The following is a 9,620-nucleotide window of genomic DNA, read 5'->3' as shown; positions in this document are numbered from 1 at the left end:
ATAGGGAATCATTCCCATCGGCCCATCACATATTCACGACTTCGGTAGTAAAGTGAAGATCTCTCCGAACTGTCCGATATCATAGACTCTCCGGATGAGAGAAACAGTGAAGCTCCCTCTGCAATGCCCGATCAAATAATCCTGTTGACAGATATACAGAGAAGTTTCAATAACGCTTTTTCCAAAGCACATTCCCGGCATCAGACACAGAGTCAAGATCCGAAAACACAATATCAGCTCAAAAAACTGCGCTAGAAAACAAGCGAATTTGCTTCAACACCATCCCATCTCACACCATCTGTGTTAAACTCAGAGCGAAATTCCTTTCATACAGTCGCATCTCTGACTCCCGGGGTCAGACACAGAGTGAGTCTCCTTCCGTTCCGTCCCATTACACAGGCCAGCGGTAAGCCAGAGCGCGAAGCTCCCGTCCACACCGCCCCATCACACAATCCCGGAGTAAGACACAGAGTGAATCTGCCGCCGCACAATCCAATAACACAATAACGGATTCAGAAACTGAGCGAATCTCCCTCCACACTCCCACTCTGTCTTTTCAGCATTTACCGGCACCACAGCGTTCCTGTAGTCTCCGACATTGTGTCTGCCTCAGAGATGATAAGTTTGTGTGAGAGCAGAGGTAGAACAGAGGAGGGAGGGGTGGAGGAGAGAGGGCTCTGCACAGCTGGTGAGTTTGCAGTCACTGGGAGAAAGTGTAGTGAAACCACACGACCGGCCTTTGCAACAGAGACGCAGAAAAGCTGTGAACCGAGAGATCGATATCCGGTGGAAGTGAGCAGATGTTCCGCAACGTTGTGCAATGTGCTTGACCATGTGTCTGACCCCGAGAATGTGTGATAAGCAGGTGTGCAGGGAGCTTCACCATGTGTTTGACCCCGGGAGTGTGTGATGGGACGGTGTAGAGCAAAGAACAGAAAACCGTACATCACGGTAAAGGCACTTCGGCCCACAATGTTCTGCCTACCCTTATACACTGCCTCCAATATAACCAACCTGCGTAAATTCCTCCATATACCTGTCTAGTGGTCTCTTAGATTTCACTAGTGTATCTGCCCCCACCACTGACTGAGGCAGGGCATTCCTCGCATCAGCAACTCACTGAGTAAAAAACCTTCGGCTGATATATCCGATCTCTAAGAATATTTTCCAACAGTTTTTCCACCTCAGTCGTCTGGCTCACTGGTCTATAATTATCCGGACTATCTCTGCTTACCTATTTGAAGAAGGGTGCACAATTCGCCTCCCTCTAATCGTCCGGTACCATTCCTGTGGACAACGAGGACATAATGATCCTATCCAGATGCTCAGCAGTCGCTTACCTCGCCTCGTGGAGCAGCCTGGGGTAGATTCCGTCAGACCCGGGGACTTACCGTAAAAATGCATTTTAACAACACCAGCACCTTCTGTCCCTCAACATTAACATGCTCCAATATCAATATGCTGACTCATATTGTCCTCACCGTGATCAACTTCCCTCACATTTGGTGAATACCGAAGGGAAGTATTCAATGAGAACCTCGCTCTTTTGTCAGCCTCCAGGCTCATTTTCCCACCTTTCTCTCTAATCGGTCCTACCCTCACACCTGACGTCCTTTTGTTCTTCACATAACTGAGGAATGTCCTGGGGTTTTCCTTCACCCTACTCTCCAAACCTTCTCAAACCCCCTTCCAGCTCTCCTCAGCCCCTTCTTGAGCGCGTTTCTTGTTATCCAATATTCCTCAATAAGCCCATCTGATCCATGTGTTCACAACTTCATGTAAACTCACTTCGTCCACCTGACGAGATTGTCCACCTCACTACACAACCATGGAGGCTTCATCCTACCATTTTTTTTATCTTACTCACAGGGACAAATTTATGCTAACATCGTGCAAGATATATCTGAACATCGAACACATTTCCATAGTATACTTCCCTGCAGAAATTACATTCCAATTCACTCCCGCAAGTTCTAACCTCATAGACTATTAATCTGCTGTCCCACAAATTAAAATGTTATCCTGTTCCATGGGGGAAATGGAGGGAGTTAAACACTGACCACGACAGGGTATGATGCAAAGATGTGGAGGCAGATTCACTGAGTGTCTGACAGCAGGAGAGTGTGAAGGATGGTGTGGGGGGATCTTCGCAGTGTCACTGACACCGTGTGTGTGTGATGGGTCGGCGTTGATGAACATTTCATTCACCGTCTCACTCCGGGAATGTGTAATGGGACAGTGTGGAGGGAGCTTGATAATGAGTATTCCCGGGAGTGTGTGATGGGACGGTGTGGAGGGAGATTCACTCTATGTCTGATCCCGGGAGTGTATGATGGGACCGTGTAGAGGAATAATCACACTGTGTCTGACCCCGGGAGTAAGTGATGGAAAGGTGTGGAGGGAGATTCACTCGGTGCCTGACCCGGGAGTGCCTGATGGGACGGTGTTGAGGGAGATTCACTCTGTGTCTGACCCCGGGAGTGTATGATGGGACGGTGTGGAGGGAGATTCCCTCTGTGCCTGACCCCATCAAATTGTCCTGTTGGCAGACGTTCACCGAAGTCCCAACACATTCTCCCAAAACACTTTCCCGGGATCAGACACAGTGTCAAGAACACAGTCCCAGCGCATACTAATTCGGCTAGACTCTCTCTCTCATCTCTCTCTCTCTCTCCCTCTCTCTCTCTTTCTGTCTCTCTTATCCAGACACAGACACACCCGCGACAGCACATCTCCTCCCGCACCACCACCTCTTTATCTCAACCCTCACCCCCATATCCGATGCCCCCATTTCGTTCCACCCTCCCCCCTTACTTACTGTGGAGGATGTAACTAATCCCCACTGTCCAGTGGGCGGTGCATTTGCCGGAAACGGAACAGACGGCCCGGTCACATTTCAGTCCGTTGAACTTCCCCTATGAGCGGGAGAGAGAGGGAAGAGAGATGGGGTAAAGAGGGTGGTTAGACAGAAAGAGAAGGCTCAGTGTGGGGGGCAGTGAGATACAGAGGCAGAAGAAAGAGAGGGAGTAGCGGTAAAAGAAGAGAGCATGAGAGAGGAGCGACATTGAAGCGGGTTAGAGACATTCATGGGAGAGAATCGGGGTATAGTGGGGGGTGAGTGAGGAACGCAGAGAGAAAAAAATGATAGAAGGTGATTGTGGAGTTTTTGAGAGAGCTTTTGAACTCCGTCTGCTGGGCCGACGCCGCTGCTATTTTTATTTTTATTTTTTCCTGTCTGTATGCCGGCCCAGTCAGTGTAACCGCAAGCTTTCAATACTTCACTGAAATACTGACACCCCGCAGAGAGTCAAATCTCAGACACCGCGCAGCGTGTGTTAGTTTTCTGTAAACTTCAATATCTAAATATATGCATTCTTGGAAAAGTTCTACACGGTGCGAAAAGGGCAATCTGTTGTTCGTTTCTGTAGCTCGGCTACTTCGTTGGGTATTTCTAGTTTGTCCCGGGGCCTTGGTTTCGAGAGCACAGAGGGCCTGACCAAACAGGATGTTGCGGTAGGGGATGGGGTGTTGGCTCAAACCTCTCGGACAGTAAATGCAACATATCGGCCAAAGAGAGGGAATAGAAGAAAAAAAGAGAGAACTCGAGAGAGAAGCCGAATTGATTCCGCCCAACAATCCACCCTCTCTATTTCTACCCCTCTCTCTACATTCTCTTGTACTTCTCGCTCTCCACTTCTTTCAGTGATACCCCTTTCTGACACCTGTCACTCACGATTCGCTCTCCGCCAAACTCTAACTTTGCATTACACACCCTCCCTCTTTCTCCCCCAATCTTACTACTCCACCCACCCCGCCACACTCATCGCTCCAGACCACCCTCCTTAAAGCCTCAATCTCCCTCTCCCCAAGCACTCCCTCCCCTTGATCTTGGGACTTTTCTTTATGAGCAGCCCATCTGGTGTTTGTCTGGGTCGGTCTAATCCGTTTGTCAAAACGGGCTTCCCCTGACAACGGTTACTTCCCCTCGCTGAGCTCAGAGACGCAGAGAATCCTCCACAGGATGGACGACAGCGAGACTTACATGAAAATGCAGATCGTAAAACCCATCTCACCGTCTCCATCGAGAGGTAAGTGGGGCAGAGACAGAGGGAGAGAGTTTCAATCTCTTTCTAACTCGGGGAGTGGGTGATGCCGTGTTGTGGAGGGAGATTCAGTCGGTGTGTGACCCCGTGAGTGTGTGATGGGACGGTGTGGAGGGAGATTCACTCTGTGACTGACCCCGGCAGAGTGTGATGGGACGGGTTGGAGGGAGATTCACTCTGTGTCTGACCCCGGGAGTGTGTGATGGGACGGTGTGGATGGAGGTTCACTCTTTGTCTGACCACGGGAGTGTGTGATGGGACGGTGTGGAGGGAGATTCAATCTGTGTCTGACCTCGGGAGTGTGCGATGCGACGATGTGGAGGGAAAATCACTCTGTGTCTGACCACGGGAGTGTGCGATGCGACGGTGTGGAGGGAGATTCACTCTGTGTCTGACCCCGGGAGACTGTGATCGGACGGTGTGGAGGGAGATTCACACTGTGTGTGACCCCGGGAGAGTCTGATGAGACGGTGTGGAGGGAGATTCACTCTGTGTCTGACCACGGTAGTGTCTGATGGGACGGTATGAATGGAGGTTCACTCTGTGTCTGAACCCAGGAGTGTGTGATCGGACGGTGTGGAGGGAGATGCACTATGTGTCTGACCCGGGGATGTGTGATGGGGCGGTGTTGTGGGAGATTCAGACTGTGTCTGACCCCGGGAGTGTGTGATGGTACGGTGTGGAGGGAGATTCACTCTGTGTCTGACCCCGTTAGTGTGTGATGGGACCGTGTAGAGTGAGATTCCTTTTGTGCCTGTCCCCGGGTGTGTGTGGTGGGACTGTGAGGAGAGAGATTCACTCTTTTTCCGACACCGGGAGTGTGTGATGTGACGCTGTGGAGGAGGTTTTGCTCTGTATTTGACACCGGGACTGTGTGATGCAACGGTGTGGAGAGAGATTCACTCTGTGTCTGACCCCGGGAGTGTGTGATCGGACGGTGTGGAGGGAGATTCACTCTGTGTCTGACCCCGTTAGTGTGTGATAGGACGGTGTGGAGGGAGATTCACTCTATGTCTGACCCCGGTAGTGTGTGATGGGACGGTGTGGAGTGAGATTCACTCTGTGTCTGACAACGGTATTGTGTGATGGGACGGTATGAATGGAGGTTCACTCTGTGTCTTTCCACGGTAGTGTGTGATGCGACGGTGCGGATTGAGATTTACTCTGTGTCTGACCCCGGGAGTTTGTGATCCGACGGTGTGGAGGGAGATTCCCTCTGTGCCTATCCCCGGGTGTGTGTGATGGGACGGTGTGGAGCAAGCCTCATACTGTGTCTGACCCCGGGAGTGTGTGATGGGACGGTGTGGAGGGAGATACACTCTGTGTCTGACCCCGGGAGTGTGTGATGGGACGATGTGGAGTGAGATTCACTCTGTGTCTGACCCCGGGAGTGTGTGATGGGACGGTGTGGAGGGAGATTCACTCTGTGTCTGACCCCCGGGTGTTTGTGATCCGACGGTGTGGAGGGAGATTCCCTCTGTGCCTATCCCCGGGTGTGTGTGATGGGACGGTGTGGAGCAAGCCTCATACTGTGTCTGACCACTGGAGTGTGTGATGGGACCGTGTGGAGGGAGATTCAGTCTGCGACTGACCCAGGGAGTGTGTGGTGGGACGGCATCGAGGAAGTTTCACTCCGTGACTGAGGCCCGGAGTGTGCTGATGGGACGGTGTGGAGTGAGATTTCCTTTGTGCCTGTCCCCGGGTGTGTGTGGTTGGACGGTGTGGTGGATTGCACTCTGTGTCTGACCCCGGGAGCGTGTGATGGGACGGAGTCGAGGGATATTCACTCTGTGTCTGACCCTCGCAGTGTGTGATGGTACGGAGTGGACGGAGATTCACTCTGTGTCTGACCCCGGGAGTGTGTGATGGGACGGAATGGAGGGAGATTCGCTCTGTGTCTGACCCCGGGAGTGTGTGATGGGACGGTGTGGTTGGAGTTTCACTCTGTGTCTGACCCCGGGAGTGTGTGATGGGACGGTGTGGACGGAGATTCACTCTGTGTCTGACCGCGGGAGTGTGTGATGGGACGGAGTGGAGGGAGATTCACTCTGTGTCTGACCCCGGGAGTGTGTGATGGGACGGTGTGGTTGGAGTTTCAGTCTGTGTCTGACCCCGGGAGTGTGTGATGGGACGGTGTGGAGGGAGATTCACACTGTGTCTGTCCCATGGAGTGTTTGTTGGGACGGAGTGGAGGGAGATTCACTCTGTGTCTGACCACGGGAGTGTGTGTTGGAACGGTGTGGAGGGAGATGCACTCTGTGTCTGACACCGGGATTATGTTATGGGACGGTGTGGAGGGAGATGCACTATGTGTCTGACACCAGGATTATGTTATGGGGGGATGTGGAGGAAGTTTCACTCCGTGTCTGAGCCCCGGAGTATGCGATTGGACTGTGTGGAGTGAGATTCCCTTTGTGCCTGTCCCCGGGTGTGTGTGGTGCGACTGTGTGGAGGGAGGTTCACTCTGTGTCTGACCCCGGGATTGTGTGAAGGGTCGGTGTGGAGGGAGATTCCCTCTGTGTCTGACCCCAAGAGTGTGTGATCGGACGGTGTGGAGGGAGATGCACTATGTGTCTGACCCGGGGATGTGTGATGGGGCGGTGTTGTGGGAGATTCAGACTGTGTCTGACCCCGGGAGTGTGTGATGGTACGGTGTGGAGGGAAATTCACTCTGTGTCTGACCCCGTTAGTGTGTGATAGGACGGTGTGGAGGGAGATTCACTCTATGTCTGACCCCGGTAGTGTGTGCTGGGACGGTGTGGAGTGAGATTCACTCTGTGTCTGACAACGGTAGTGTGTGATGGGACGGTATGAATGGAGGTTCACTCTTTGTCTGAACCCGGTAGTGTGTGATGGGACGGTGTGGAGGGAGATTCACTCTGTGTCTGACCCTGGGAGTGTGTGATCGGACGCTGTGGAGGGAGATTCACTCTGTGTCTGACCCCGGGAGTGTGTGATGGGACGGTCTGGAGGGAGATTCACTCTGTGTCTGACCCCGGGAGTGTGTGATGGGACGGTGTGGAGGGAGATTCACTCTGTGACTGACCGTGAGTGAGTGATGGGACGGTGTGGAGGGAGATTCACTCTGTGTCTGACCCTGGGAGTGTGTGATCGGACGCTGTGGATGGAGATTCACTCTGTGTCTGTACCCCGGGAGTGTGTGATGGGACGGTCTGGAGGGAGATTCACTCTGTGTCTGATCCCGGGAGTGTATAGTGGGACTGTGAGGAGAGAGATTCACTCTTTTTCCGACACCGGGAGTGTGTGATGTGACGCTGTGGAGGAGGTTTTGCTCTGTGTTTGACACCGGGTCTGTGTGATGCAACGGTGTGGAGAGAGATTCACTCTGTGTCTGACCCCGGGAGTGTGTGATCGGACGGTGGGGAGGGATATTCACTCTGTGTGTGACCCCGTAGTGTGTGATGGGACGGTGTGTAGGGAGAGTCACTCTGTATCTGACCCCGGGAGTGTGTGTTATGACGGTGGGGAGGGAGATTCACTCTGTGTCTGACCCCGGGAGTGTGTAATCGGACGGTGGGGAGAGAGATTCACTCTGTGTCTGACCCCGGGTGTGTGCGATGGGACGGTGTGGAGGGAGATTCACTCTGTGTCTGTCCACGGTAGTGTGTGATGCGACGGTGTGGATTGAGATTTACTCTGTGTCTGACCCCGGGAGTTTGTGATCCGACGGTGTGGAGGGAGATTCCCTCTGTGCCTATCCCCGGGCGTGTGTGATGGGACGGTTTGGAGCAAGCCTCATACTGTGTCTGACCACTGGATTGTGCGATGGGACCGTGTGGAGGGAGATTCAGTCTGCGACTGACCCAGGGAGTGTGTGTTGGGACGGTATCGAGGAAGTTTCACTCCGTGACTGTGGCCCGGAGTGTGCTGATGGGACGGTGTGGAGTGAGATTTCCTTTGTGCCTGTCCCCGGGTGTGTGTGGTTGGACGGTGTGGTGGATTGCACTCTGTGTCTGACCCCGGGAGCGTGTGATGGGACGGAGTCGAGGGATATTCACTCTGTGTCTGACCCCCGCAGTGTGTGATCCGACGGAGTGGACGGAGATTCACTCTGTGTCTGACCCCGGGAGTGTGTGATGGGACGGTGTGGACGGTGATTCACTCTGTGTCTGACCCCGGGAGTGTGTGATGGGACGGTGTGGTTGGAGTTTCACACTGTGTCTGACCCCGGGAGTGTGTGATGGGACGGTGTGGAGGGAGATTCACTCTGTGTGTTTCCCCGGGAGTGTCTGATGGACGGTGTGGAGGGATATTCACTCTGTGTCTGTCCCATGGAGTGTTTGTTGGGACGAACTGGAGGGAGATTCATTCTGTGTCTGACCACGGGAGTGTGTGTTGGGACGGTGTGGAGGGAGATGCACTCTATGTCTGACACAGGGATTATGTTATGGGACGGTGTGGAGGGAGATGCACTATGTGACTGACAATGGGATGTGTGATGGAGCGGTGTGGAGGAAGTTTCACTCCGTGTCTGAGCCCCGGAGTATGCGATTGGACTGTGTGGAGTGAGATTCCCTTTGTGCCTGTCCCCGGGTGTGTGTGGTGCGACTGTGTGGAGGGAGGTTCACTCTGTGTCTGACCCCGGGATTGTGTCAAGGGACGGTGTGGAGGGAGATTCCCTCTGTGTCTGATCCCAAGAGTGTGTAATGGGACGGTGTGGAGGGAGATTCACTCTGTGTCTGACCCCGGGAGTGTGTGATGGGACGGTGTGGAGGGAGAATCACTCTGTGTGTGAACACGGGAGTGTGTGATGGGACTGTGAGGAGGGAGATTCACTCTGTTTCTGACACCGGAAGTGTGGGATGGGACGGTGTGGAGGAAGATTCCCGCTGTGCCTGACACCGGGAGTGTGTGATGGGACGCTGTGGAGGAAGCCTCACTCTGTGTCTGAACCTGGGAGTGTGTGATGGGACGGTGTGGAGGAAACTTCACTCTGTGTCTGACCCCGCGAGTGTGTGAGGGACTCTGTGGAGGCAAATTCACTCCGTGTCTGACCCCGGGAGTATGTGATGGGACAGTGTGGAGGGAGATTCACTCTGGGCATGACACCGGGAGTGTGTGATGGGACGATGTGGAGTGAGATTCACACTGTGTCTGACCTCGGTAGTGTGTGATCAGACGGAGTGGAGGGAGATTTACTCTGTATCTGACCCCGGGAGTGTGTGATGGGACGGTGTGGAGGGAGATTCACTCTGTGTCTGTCCACGGTAGTGTGTGCTGCGACGGTGTGGATTGAGATTTACTCTGTGTCTGACCCCGGGAGTTCGTGATCCGACGGTGTGGAGGGAGATTCCCTCTGTGCCTTTCCCCGAGTGTGTGTGATGGGACGGTGTGGAGCAAGCCTCATACTGTGTCTGACCACTGAGGGTGAGATGGGACCGTGTGGAGGGAGATTCAGTCTGCGACTGACCCAGGGAGTGTGTGTTGGGACGGTATCGAGGAAGGTTCACTCCGTGACTGAGGCCCGGAGTGTGCTGATGGGACGGTGTGGAGTGA

This window comes from Hypanus sabinus, unplaced genomic scaffold (assembly GCF_030144855.1).
Source record: "Hypanus sabinus isolate sHypSab1 unplaced genomic scaffold, sHypSab1.hap1 scaffold_657, whole genome shotgun sequence".
Classification (NCBI taxonomy): Eukaryota; Metazoa; Chordata; class Chondrichthyes; order Myliobatiformes; family Dasyatidae; genus Hypanus; species Hypanus sabinus.
The sequence above is the reverse complement of the archived record's forward strand: the minus strand, read 5'-3'. Positions refer to the sequence as shown.